This window comes from Acomys russatus, chromosome 1 (genome assembly GCF_903995435.1).
Source record: "Acomys russatus chromosome 1, mAcoRus1.1, whole genome shotgun sequence".
In the NCBI taxonomy this organism is placed as follows: Eukaryota; Metazoa; Chordata; class Mammalia; order Rodentia; family Muridae; genus Acomys; species Acomys russatus.
The window spans coordinates 66,811,320-66,822,547 of record NC_067137.1 but is presented as its reverse complement, the minus strand read 5'-3'; the positions used below and the strand labels follow the sequence as shown (position 1 = coordinate 66,822,547).

Genomic DNA, 11,228 nt, shown 5'->3' with positions numbered 1-11,228 from the left:
CCTCCACACCTATTGAGTCTTTGAGAGAAAGAGGCCGATGTGGCCCTTCCCCTGCCGCCCCCCCCCCCCCCCCCCCGTCTTATATAGTTGTTGATCAGCAGCGGGCTGGAAGGGATGACAGAGTTGTCATTCACAGACAACACCACACGTCAGTCATGAGGGGCAGCAGGAGTGATTGATGGAGGGACAGAGGGCTGGAGAGATGGCTCAGTGCTTAAGAGCACTGGTTGCTCTTCCGAAGGTCCTGAGTTCAATTCCCAGCAACCACATGATGGTTCACAACCCTCTGTAATGAGATCTGATGCCCTCTTCTGGCCTGTAGGAATTATATATGGATAGAACACTGCATATATGTATATGTAATAAATAAATAAAATATTTTTTTAAAAGAGTGATTGATGGGAGAGAACCCTCCTCCTCAAGAACAAGTGGGTAGGCTGAGGCCAGGTATTAGCGGGGCAGCCTTAGGCCACCTCTGCTCAATAGGCATGGTTAGAGCTGAAGCCACCCCTGACTGACAACTTGGGGTGTACTTTCCTTGACACACGAGGCTGTTGGACAGGGCTCGCTTGATGTACTCGGCCTCGGCAGTCTTCAGGGTCTCCTTCTTCCCGCCCCAGGCCTTTAGAGCGGAAGCCTGCAGGGCCCGGCCACAGGAGAAAGTCAAAGCCCAAGGCTTCAGCAGGGGGCACTTGTTGATAGCATTGAGGTTGATGGACGCCTGCTCCTCACTCTGCCCTCCAGACAGGAAAGTGCCTCCAGGAACAGCAGGGGGCACTGTGCAGAAAGTGCTGTGACAGTTGCCATAGCAATCTCCTCACTGGAAAATTTCTCAGTGCAAGCATGGCCTGAGGTGACCACGTTGGGCTTCAGCAAGGTTTCTTCCAGGTAGAAACGGTGGTCTCTCAGAGCCTTGTAGACAGCTTCCAGTACCTTCTCAGTTACACACTGACAGCGCTTCAAGTCCTGGTCCCCATCGAGGAGGATTTCAGGCCCCACAATGGGTACAATGCCATTCTATGGCAGATGCTGGATAAACAGACCGGAACATTGTCATTTTCCATGATAGCAAAGGGCTGAGGGGGTAATGTTAGCCAATCTTCAGCACACAACGCCATTTGGCAAAGTCGGCTCCATCCTGCTTGTACTGAGTGCAGCCTCCAGACAAGTCATCCAGCCCCTGGGTGGTGGTCTCGCCATAAGTTTCTGCCGGGGGCACCACACCTTTGTCCAACTTAATGCCCACAACACTACCCTTGGACTTGATAACTTGGGGGAAGGAACCTCCATCATCTGCCTTCTGGTACAGTGTCTCATGGAAGAGGATGATGCCCCCAATGCAGGAATTCACACGGTCATAATCAGTCAGCAGCTGCTGGTGGTAGAAGCGTCTGTTCTCAGTGTTCTCGGTAACAATGGATTCCATCCACTTGGCGATGCTTCCCGTGGACTCATCGGCAGCCAGAATCCCCTTCCCCGGAGCCACAGTTCGGTGAGCGATATCAGACAGCTCCTTCTGCTCCGGGGTCAGTGCTGGGTAGGATGGGGCATGGTTCCAGCGGCAGCATGTCCCTGGCACGGGAGGGGGTGGATCGGCTGGGCGCCGTGGCAGGTGGACGAGAGGACTGTGCAGCGAGCGCTGCTTGGGTCACCAGAACTTGTTTCTGTGGCGTGTTCCGAAAGAACTCAGCGTATTCAGCTGGCAGGGTTCAGGAGTAGATACGGCTCTGGAACTCCGTTTGTAAATCAGGTGCCCTCACGAGCTCCACCTGCCTCTGCCTCCCAAGGACTCAGAGTAACGGCGTGCACCGCCATGCCCAGCTCAGAAGTTAATATTCAGCTCGAAAAAAAGACATAGTTTCTAATCAAATAATCATCTGCAATTAAGAAACTAACACAAAAATTACTTTCTGAAGCTACTAACCGAAGCTAATGATAGTTCAGCCATTGAGGGCACTTACTACTCCGGAGGACCCGAGTTTGGTTCCCAGCACCCACACTCACAAGTTCCTGTGACTCTGACTCCAGGGCATCCAATACCCTATTCTGGTCTCCTCTGGACACTACACATAGTGTGCACATACATACATATAGTTATTCGTGTAAATAAAAATAAGTAAGCTCCCCTTTTAATCAAAAAATCTTTTAGAATTACATAACTTTATAAAATACTGTTTCCATAATTAAATATAATCTCTGCTGTAAAGATACATAGTACAGAAATTGAAGACCGAATTACCTTGTATCCCATCTTTTAAAAAAACAAAACTTTTAGTGTGTGTGTGTGTGTGTGTGTGTGTGTGTGTGTGTGTGTAACTGTCTAACCTAGAGTTCAGAGTGGAGCAGCCTCTTGGTCCCTGAACCGAAATCATGTCCTCCAGGCTCGCCACCTGAAATAAAGGGGTGGGGGTTGTCACTTCCAAACCACGTCCTCCGGTAAACATGAACTCAGACAGGGAATGGGGAGGCCACTTACTGTCCCCGAGGTGCAGAAAGGACAATGCTCAAGAAATGTGTAAGTGGGAAATGTGTAAGTGGGGCTGGGGAGACGGCTCAGCTCATAAAGTGTCAGGCACCCAAGCGTGGGGACCTGAGCTTGGATCTTCAGAACCTACCTAAAAGCGTGTCAGTGTGCACATGTAATTCCAGAACTGGGGAAGCAGAAACAGGAAAGCCTCTGAAGCTCATTGGCTGGACAGCCTAGCCGAATTAGTACGTTTCATGTTCTGAGACAGATTCTGTCTCCAAATAAATAAATAATAAAGGGTGGAGAGAAAGGAAAAACATCTGATGTTGACCCCTGGCCTACACACACACACACACACACACACATGAATGCACACACATACCCACACTGACAAATGCACACACAATACACAGCACATATGTATACAAAGAACAAGCATAGAGTATAGTGAGAGGGAGGTAAGAAAGAGACTGGGAAAGGAAGGAGACTGACAAGAAGACCGCCAAGCCCTGACAGGAGTCTTCAGAGCGCTTGATTGTAATGGTAAAGATGGCGAGAGTCACTGACTTGGGTGGGACTCAGGGCTGCTTAGACAGCAACTTCCGAAAGGGATGATGTACTTAGAATGATTTGAGACCAGGCACGGAGGTCCTCACCTGTAATCCCAGTACCCTAAGGCTGAATGAAGATGTTCATGACTTTGAGGCTAGCCTTGGCTAATTAGGTCCAGACCAGCCCAACCCAAATAAAGAGAACCCCCAAAAGAAACAAAAACAAATTATTTCAGAACTGTGGGCCTTGAACGCAATCGCCCACTGTTCTGTAAATCCAGGGACCTCTACTTTTGACAGACTCTTTGGACGATTCTCATGCTGGCTGTCCCAGGGAAACATTATTTGGAGGCCCAAGCTAAGCTTTGTGATTCTAGAAAACTGATTGAAAACAACAACAACCACAACAACAACTCCTCAAGATGCTCCCATTCGTGATCATGGAGCTCCTAAGATACTTAAATCCAGACTAGCATGCTAATGCACTTGTACTGAGAATGATACCCAGCCAGTGGCACACGTTTACAATTCCTGCTCCACTCAGGAGGCTGGGGCAGGAGGACTGTTAGTTTGAGGCCCTTACGAGCAATTTATCAAGACCCCACCTCAAAATAACATAGGCTAAGATATCAGAAGGACTGGGGCCCTTGGGCCTTTGTAGGAAAATCCATACAGGGGGCTCTAGCACCAAGGAAGCTGCTGCTTTGCCATCTGGAAGCACAGCGCTGAGAGTTCAGCGATGGTCTTACCTCCACCACCACCAAGCTATTCTGCTGGATCCCTCCCCGAGGGTCTGCAAGTTGCTACCTGCACCCAACGACATGCTGAGACACCCTGGCAAAGTCTCCCTCTAGATCTTTCCTTGCTGTAGGTGTCTAGGAGCATGTTATTCACATATGAGTAAATATCATTGATAATCTTACAGACATACAGATATCAAGTATATTAGCCAGTGTTTTTTAAAGGAACAGAACTGATAGAATGAGTGGGGGCGGTATGTGTGTGTGAGTGTCTGTGTATGAGCGGGTGGGTGTGAGTAGGTGTGTGCATATGAATGTGTGTGGATGAGTGTGTGTATATGGGTGTGTGTGTGAGTGTGTATAAGTGGGTGTGTATGAGTGGGTGTGTGTGGGTGTGTGTGAGTGTATGTGTGTATGAGTGGGCGTGTATAAGAGTGTATGTGTAGATGTGGATGTGTGGATGTGTGGATATATCAGTGTATGTGTGTGTGTATGTGTGTGTGTGTGTGTGTGTGATTTATTATGTTGACATCCATGCAGGTAGTTCACACAGGAAGCTGAGAACCTAGCAATTGCACGGTCCCCCAGCCTGGCTGTCTCAGCGGTCCCTGTCTGGTGCTGAAGGTGGAGGACTGTTGGAGAGCTGCTCTTCAGTCTGCAAGACACTGCTTCTACCATCAGCAAATGCCTCAGCAACAGGATTGATGAGCTTACCAGCAATAGTGAGGCCATGGGCAGCCCTAGTGTCGCCTCCATGGGTTCACCAGGAAAAGCAAAACCAATCACAGTTTTAGCACTTTTACGATTTGAGCGTTTTGTGTTGTTGGAGTCTGATTTTATTTTTAGGATCAATCTTTGACAAGTAAATGTTGGTGAGTTCACAACAAAAGCATAATATTTGTCTGCTCGCTCAGGAATAAACTTGACGAGAAACACGGGTGGCCAGGCACCATTTCTTGTAGTGCTTGTGACGGACAACTAGACTCAACAACGTTGTCATTTGTGAGTGACTGTCGCCGGATACTCCTGCAATCACAACAAATACAAGGGGCAAGCTCTTCAGCTTCTGCAGAAGAAATGCTCCAAAGTTGCCTGAAACTTGAACTAATTAAAAATGAAATGCGGCCAGTGAGGCCCCGGTCATTTCTAATTTACAATATTGCTTTGCTTCCAAGGTAAATGTGGACAAGTCACAACTTCTTTTGATGCCTGAGGGATTGAAAAAATTAAATCAGCAGGATTGGCTATTGATGTTTTCTAGCAAATGTTTTGAAATCTCTGCCTTTTATCCATCTTGTAGGAAAGCAGGATTGCTTTCTGAGCCTTCAAAGATATTAATTCCTCTAATAAATCCTTACTCAGACTTTGAGAACTTCCAAGGGTTAGGCTTCTGTAGCAATCTCTCCTTCAGGGGTGAATGTTGCCTGCAGGCAGACTCCCAATTTTTTTCCAAGGATCATCGCTCTTAGTCTAAAACTGGGGTGAGCCAGCACTACAAGAGATTAAGGGCACCTCTGTCCAGCCATCTCACATTTCCTTATTATAGTCCCTGCAAAGCAAATTTTGAGACAGGCTGTTTGCTTTCCTGGGGAGCCACACTTAATGAGGTAACGCAGAGACACCGGCAGTTACCGTAGCACCTCTGCCCTTTGACCCCAATGCCAAGAACATGGAAAGGGTGGGGGCTGGGCTTGGGGCTGAGGCTAGGAGGGGTGAGGTGAAAGAGCTAAATAAATACAATCACAACACATTGTACACATGCATTCAGTTCTCAGAGAATGAATGCAAATATCATATTTCTTGAAACAAAACAGTGGAGAATGAGAGATTCCTAAAATACAATGGATATATGTCAAGAAAAATAAAGTATAGGAAATTGAAACAAAAATGGTCAGCCATAGTAGTGTGCATGCCTGATAGAAAGGAAAGGTAGCCGGGTTGGGGGGGGGGGGTGTGTAACATCATCCAGTCTTCAATAGGCCTTATACAAAGAGAGCAGACATGTAAGAAGGCGCCCCTTTGCTCGCAGGGACAGCATTAAGACAGCATCTTTCACTAAAAGGGAACATCAAAGCCGAGCATGGTGGCACACGCTTTTAATCTCAGCAGTTGGGAGAGGCAGAGGCAGGAGGATCTCTGTGAGTTCGAAACCAGCCTGATCTACAAAGCGAGTCCAGGGCAGCCAAGGCTACAAATAAGAATATGTCTCTGCTCAAAGCGTGGACACCTTTTCTCTCTTTGTCCAAGTCACTAAAAAGAGAAAAGGGAAAGATGCGCAGACTGGCTTTGTGGGAAAGAAGAGATGTTCGATGAGGCACGAGTAAACTAGCCTGGTTCTCCTGGACACTGGAGAGGGAGTGTCCATGAGCCTTTTCATCACAGAAAGTGGGGCGGCATGTGGGGAGAAGATGGGGGAGTGAGTAGTTCAGAGCCCAGTATTGGAAGTACTCCGAGCGGCAGGTGGTAAGCCTGCAGCAGCCCACTGGGTGCCCTCTCTCGGCCGTGATGAGCCTTTAATCATCGTTCTTTATGACTTCCTTTAGACTGATATTTCCAAAAATCAAATGTGCTAAGATAACTAACCCTCCAAAAGTCCTCAATATTGTCATGTGACTGATGACTGCTGAACTACAAGTTTAGAGATTTTATTATGCAAATTTTTCTCACTAAAATACAAGGTTACTGCTCCTGGCAGACTGCTCTATACTTGGCCCCCAGTTCCGTGAAGGAAGGAAGGCCAGGCACACGGCTCACCTTGTCGAGGCAGGAGCTTCCTCCCTTGTATTGCTATGCTCTGTGCTCCAGGCTAGCTGGCCAATGAGCTTCTGTGTGGTTATCCTATCTGTGTGATTACTGCCTATCTCACCATAGAAGCGCTGAGATTTCAGACACACGCCTACCCCTCATCTGACTTGTTTTTACACATGGGTTCAGGGATCGAGCTCATGTCATCAGTCTTGTGCAGCTGGTACTTCTAAGCCATCTTCTTGGATTTTTAAAAAATGCTTTATCCACTCCTCCTGCCCCCCCCCCCTTCTCAGGTAAGTTTCACTGTGTAGCTTTGTCTGGCCTGGACCAGGGTGGTTTTGAACTCACAGAGATTGACTGCCTCTTCTTCCCTAGTGCTGGTTTTAAAGGCATACACCACCACATTTTAATTTAGTTTACATGCATGTTGTGTGTGCATATGTGCATGTGTGTGTGCACACATGTGCACACACACTTGCATATGCATGACATTACACACGAAATTGTGAAAAATAGTTTCTTTCTTTCCATTATATGGATCCCAAAGATTGAACTCAGGTCATCAGGCTTAACAGACGGTGCCTTTACCCAGTGAACTGTCTAACTAGCCTAGGACCTCAGATTTTTATAAACTCTAAAAGTAAATTTTGATTTCATTATCAAGAATAATTTCTACTATAATAAACCTATAATAATAATTGGCTTAATGTTTAAAAAAAAAAAGCCGGGCAGTGGTGGGACATGCCTTTAATCCTAGCATTCGGGAGGCAGATGGATCACTGTGAGTTCGAGGCCAGCCTGTTCTACAAAGCAAATCCAGGACACCTAAGGTTACACAGAGAAACCCTGTCTCAAAAACCCAAACCAAACCAAACCAAACTAAACCAAACAAACAAACAAACAAAAACCTAAGACCACTGTGAAGAATCCTAGATTCACTCATTTCTTTACTATTTGAGCTGATAGTTTTCAGTTCTCCAAATGTGAAGAGAATTCTAAGCATCTTCTCTTTTAACTTCCTAGATGAGATGAGTCTAACGTGCAGCCAAGGCAGAGAACTAGTGACCGGGAAATCTAAACACAGATTCCTGCCGTCACCCAGGACAATCTCTGTCTCTAACAGTAGAGTGAGTTCGAACCAGTAAGTTCTCTGACTACTCCACAAACAGGGAGTCACTACAGAAGTCCGGGATATTTCATAAACCAAACTTTCAGCCCACTAAGAGCCCCTGACCTTTCTGTAAGCAGCAGGCAGGCAGGCGTGGGCAGCCCCAAGCTCTCCTACCCTGTTCTCTCCCAACAGAAATGCTGACGAACACGCAGAAACCAAAAAACTCAGGGCACACGCTGAAAAACAGCCAAAGGTTTGCAGCATCTGAATGAATACTCAGTGGCGAAAAAGGCAGGCGGAGACTGGTGAGAAGGCTGGGGGCGTTTTCACTGGCTTTTCCCGTTCTCGCTCTGGATTAAGTCTGGGTTGAAGTGGCAACCACTTGCAGTCCTAATGTAGACCTGGTGTCTGGGCCCTGAGGAAGGAGGACCGAACTTATTTGCAAATTGCTCTGCATGCCTATTCCCACCCTGAGGCTCCCCTGGGAACTGATTCAAGACATGCCTCAGTTTTATCTAGCTCAGAACTCACATAGCTCAGGACTGCACAGTGTAGTCCCCGCTGCTCCAGAGGCTGAGACCAGAGAGCACGCATCAGTGTCAGTAAGAGAAGGAACCAAAGCCTGCAAGGCAACCTAGCAGCCAGCACACACTGAGGGTAAGGAGTGAAGACTAACAGCTCACCTAAGGCCCCAGAAGAGAAACAGATGGTGAGTCTTTCTTTGGGAAATCTCACGGGAGAGAGTGAGATGGTTCGTCCAGGGAAGAGGCACTCGCTACCAAGCCTATTGACCTGAGTTTAGTCCCTGGAACCCACATAGGGCACAGAGAGAACCAATTCCCGAAAATTATTCACACACACACACACACACACACACACACACACGGGGGGGGGGTGGATTTTTTTAAGAGCACCTATGTTCACAAAGAAGTCCCAGGGGAATTTAGAAAGCTACTCGAGTGATGAGTGGTGTGCTTCAGAGCCCAGACAAACAGCTCCAGGTTCTTCCAGCACTCCTCAGTGTCTACCTGCTGCAGGACATGGCTGGCATACCCTGCCCTCTACCTTGAACACTCCAGGACAGGGGCTTTCCCTTCCCTTTCATCATATAATCTGGACATATTCTCTCTCTCTCTCTCTCTCTCTCTCTCTCTCTCTCTCTCTCTCTCTCTCTCTCTTCCCAAGAGGAGCCAAGAGCTGCTTCCAATGAGCTTACATTTATATACTTTAACCCACCTTGCATGAAAAGCAATCCAACATCCTCAGTTTTTAATTTATAGGAAAAGGGAGGAATGTTGGCACAGAAGCAGCTTCACAAGAGTGAAGGCTGCCTAGCAACCTATGACATCAGACAAGACGGGAGCTCAGGAAAAGAAAAGGCGAACAAAAAGAACCACTGAGCTTGAAGGTACACTTGACTTGGTTTGGGGTGGGTTTCATGGCACCCAGGCTGATCTCGAATCCCCTACCTGGCAGAGGATGACCTCAAACTTCTGACCCCCTACTTTTGCTTCCCAAATGCTGAGATTACAAGCATATATCCCACGCAAGGTAGTATAGGCTAGCCTCCAACTCATTCTGTAGCCAAGGCTGCCCTTGAACGCCTCTATCCATCTTCCTGCCTCCAGGTCCAGAATGTTGGATCGTGGATGTGCCACCATGGCCAGCTAGAGCTGGTGACGTAAAGACTGCACCATTCACGTTATTACGTCTGAGGCACAAAAACGAAAAATGAAGAAACCGAATAAAGACTAAGGGATTTGTGGGTGTCATCTAAGAGTCATGACCCAAACCTCTCAAACACAACAAAAGGCTAAAGTCCAGGACTGTATGACTTTGGCGAGAAATTCTTTTTTATTATTTATTTATTTTTATGTTATGTGCATTGGTGTTTTGCCTGCATGTGTGTCTGTGTGAAGCTGTCAAATCTCAGACTTACAGACAGTTGTAAGCTGTCATGTGGGTGCTCAGATCTTGGACTTACAGACAGTCGTGGGTGCTGCGAATTGAACCCGGGTCCCCTGGAAGAACAGTCGGTGCTTTTAACTGCAGAGCCATCTTTTCAGCCCGCCCCCCCCCCACACTTTGGTAAGGAATTCTATGAAACACTTAATGAGGAATTAACAGCTGGGCCGTGGATGTGGCTCAGTGGCACAGTGATTCCTTAGCTGTACAAGCCATCAATTTTGATTGCCAGCACAGCAAATACGTAAAATCAGAGTATAAAATTCTATGTTGTGACCGCATTGCATGCAGTTATAGATACATAGTACCAAAGACAAACACAACACAGAGCAATGAATTAAAACTGCAGATTTGACGTGGAAGACCTAAGACATTTGAAGTATTCTATTATAATTTTATTTATGTGAGAAATAAAAACTATCTTAAAACCTCACAGTTTTCAGCCGAGCATAGCGGTACATCTCCATGATCTCAGCACTCAGAAAGCTGAGGTAGCAGCATCACAAACTGAGGGACAGCCTTGGCTCTACAGCAAGTCTGTGTCTCAAAAAAGCAAAGCGAGGGAGGTGATTGGATGGGTGAGGCACTCGCTGCACAGGCTTGAGGACTAGAATGTACATGAAGCCAGATACAGACATGTGCACCGGTAGCCCCAACACGCCTGCGGCAGGATGAGACGGGAGAATCCACAGAAGCTAGCCATGGTAAACAAGAGACCCTGCCTCAAGCCAGGTGGAAGGAGAGAACTGCGGAAGGCCAGCCTGGGGAACATGGGATCCCGTCCCAAAGAGAAACCAAGGCCAAGAAGATGGCTCAGCAGGTAAAGGAGCCTGCGGAGCAAACCCGACTGACAACCTGACGTTGAGCTCCAGAGCCTGTTAGAGTGAGAGAGAAAACTGACTCCACAAAGCTGTTGTCCGCTGTCGAGGGCAGAGGATAAACTCTAGAAGTTGATTCTGTTGGGTCTTTCCTTCCACCAGGTGGACCATAGGGATCATATCTCAAGTTCAGCTGCAAGCAATTTTGAGCCATCTCACCACCACATTTTTCTTTCTTTCTTTTTTATTTATTTATTTACTTGGACAGGATCTCACTCTGTCCCCTGTAGCCCAGGCTGTCCTGGAACTTATCACGTAGCCCGGAGCAGCTTTAAGGTTGTAGCTATCCCCCTACTTGAGTCTTCGCATTGCCTGCAACCGGGGTTGCCTGCGTGAGCCACCGTTCATGGCTTATCCTCAGCCTGTGCAGTTCGGCCTTTCAATACCAGGCCACTCAGCTCCTAAACAGCAAGTCTGAGCAGCTAGCCTGGGCCTCTTTGGGGCTCCAAAGGAAACACGGGTACAGGAAAGTGAGCGCCCATGCCTGCCGCGCTCTGGGGCTTGGGTTCATTTCCTCATGCCTTGATGGATGGAGCTGTTCGCACAACAAGGACCTGTGCAGTTTAAGAGGCTCAGTCCACCCTGGTGGTCTTTCTTCATATGCTAGAGATCAAACTCAAGGCCTCAAGCATGCTGGGCCTCCCACTGCTCTACCCGCCTCGGCCCTGGTCTGGGGTTGATCTCAAATCATCCGTCTCCCTGTCTGCTCCCAGTCTTACCAGGCAGCGTCTTTAAGTCCTATTCTGGTTTTGTTTCCAAAACATTATA

General features: G+C 47.6%; 1 pseudogene; it reads right to left on the bottom strand.

Moving 5' to 3' along the window:
• Positions 1-418: 418 nt before the first annotated feature.
• On the bottom strand, positions 419-10,049 carry LOC127188292 (fructose-bisphosphate aldolase A-like; annotated as a pseudogene).
• Positions 10,050-11,228: the final 1,179 nt, after the last annotated feature.